Source organism: Schistocerca cancellata, unplaced genomic scaffold, assembly GCF_023864275.1.
Source record: "Schistocerca cancellata isolate TAMUIC-IGC-003103 unplaced genomic scaffold, iqSchCanc2.1 HiC_scaffold_521, whole genome shotgun sequence".
NCBI lineage: Eukaryota > Metazoa > Arthropoda > Insecta > Orthoptera > Acrididae > Schistocerca > Schistocerca cancellata.
Window position 1 is genome coordinate 360 of NW_026046535.1, and position 2,141 is coordinate 2,500.

The window sequence follows — 2,141 nt, forward strand, 5'->3', positions numbered from 1 at the left end:
GCGGTGCACCATGCTATCACACTGTGTGAGAAGAGACGACTACGTTTGAATACACGCGCCACTACATCAACAGACGGCTCATGCTGATCGCCATCCAGGGCGTCCGTTACTCCCACACGTCTCTATGGCGTACCACACTGCAATGTAGCTGTTATGGGGAGACGGCACGTGGCTGAGTGCACAACATTTGGACCGTATGGTTCGCTGTTGTTGGGCGCAGTCGTACGGTCACACATGTGCCACAGCGTATCATTCAGTACATACGGACCTATGTGCAGTACAATGTGAGGATTAAGCTTACGATATCAGCGGACAGTGGACACAGGCCGTACCACGACGTAGACTGAGCGCTTCGACATGCGAATGCCAGTGAACAGCTGCGAAGGGCATTGAACACGCAAGCACCTGAACGACCAGCGTGCGAAGGCAGGGTGGAGGGGGGGGGGCGATGTACATCCTGCAGTTGTCCACATTACAGTGTACAGCGGGAGCATGTAAAAAGTAAGCAACACTTGCGAAGTGTTCAACATGAAACGACACACAAGAGGGTGGGCGGTGCGAGTAGCGAACTATATTCAGAGGGTTGTGGTTAGACAACACTAGATTAATGTAACGTGTCATATGCCAATTACAGAGCAGGTTAAGGCACAACGTGGGTTAGGTTAAGGCACAACGTGGGTTAGGTTAAGGCACAACGTGGGTTAGGTTAAGGCACAACGTGGGTTAGGTTAAGGCACAACGTGGGTTAGGTTAAGGCACAACGTGGGTTAGGTTAAGGCACAACGTGGGTTAGGTTAAGGCACAACGTGGGTTAGGTTAAGGCACAACGTGGGTTAGGTTAAGCACAACGTGGGTTAGGTTAAGGCACAACGTGGGTTAGGTTAAGGCACAACGTGGGTTAGGTTAAGGCACAACGTGGGTTAGGTTAAGGCACAACGTGGGTTACGTTAAGGCACAACGTGGGTTACGTTAAGGCACAACGTGGGTTACGTTAAGGCACAACGTGGGTTACGTTAAGGCACAACGTGGGTTACGTTAAGGCACAACGTGGGTTACGTTAAGGCACAACGTGGGTTACGTTAAGGCACAACGTGGGTTACGTTAAGGCACAACGTGGGTTACGTTAAGGCACAACGTGGGTTAGGTTAAGGCACAACGTGGGTTAGGTTAAGGCACAACGTGGGTTAGGTTAAGGCACAACGTGGGTTAGGTTAAGGCACAACGTGGGTTACGTTAAGGCACAACGTGGGTTACGTTAAGGCACAACGTGGGTTACGTTAAGGCACAACGTGGGTTACGTTAAGGCACAACGTGGGTTACGTTAAGGCACAACGTGGGTTACGTTAAGGCACAACGTGGGTTACGTTAAGGCACAACGTGTGTTAGGTTAAGGCACAACGTGGGTTAGGTTAAGGCACAACGTGGGTTAGGTTAAGGCACAACGTGGGTTACGTTAAGGCACAACGTGGGTTACGTTAAGGCACAACGTGGGTTACGTTAAGGCACAACGTGGGTTACGTTAAGGCACAACGTGGGTTACGTTAAGGCACAACGTGGGTTACGTTAAGGCACAACGTGGGTTACGTTAAGGCACAACGTGGGTTACGTTAAGGCACAACGTGTGTTAGGTTAAGGCACAACGTGGGTTAGGTTAAGGCACAACGTGGGTTAGGTTAAGGCACAACGTGGGTTAGGTTAAGACACAAATTGCGTTACAAATTGCGTTACATTGCGGTACAAATTGCGTTACATTGCGGTACAAATTGCGTTACATTGCGGTACAAATTGCGTTACAAATTTGGTTAGGTTAAGGTGCAAAATGGGTTGGATTACAGTACACAACATGGTAAGAGATAGTGTGTTTGGGGGGGGGGGGGGGGCAGGTTCGTTGGTAGTGATCATTGTAAGTGAATGTCTGAGGCAGCGTCAGTATGTCACAGCAGTTCTGTCTCGTCAGGATGCGCTTTTCGCTCGTGACTGGAGGCGCGCCGCGTCTGTGGTTGCGGCAAGGGAGTGGCAGACCTGTGTGATTCATTCCTGCCATTGTTTCTGTGCCGTAACAGGAGGCAGTGTGGTGGTGTTGGGTGCACCCCTGTGTAGGACATGTGTGGGTGTTGGTGGCTTATCTGAGCAATTGTGGA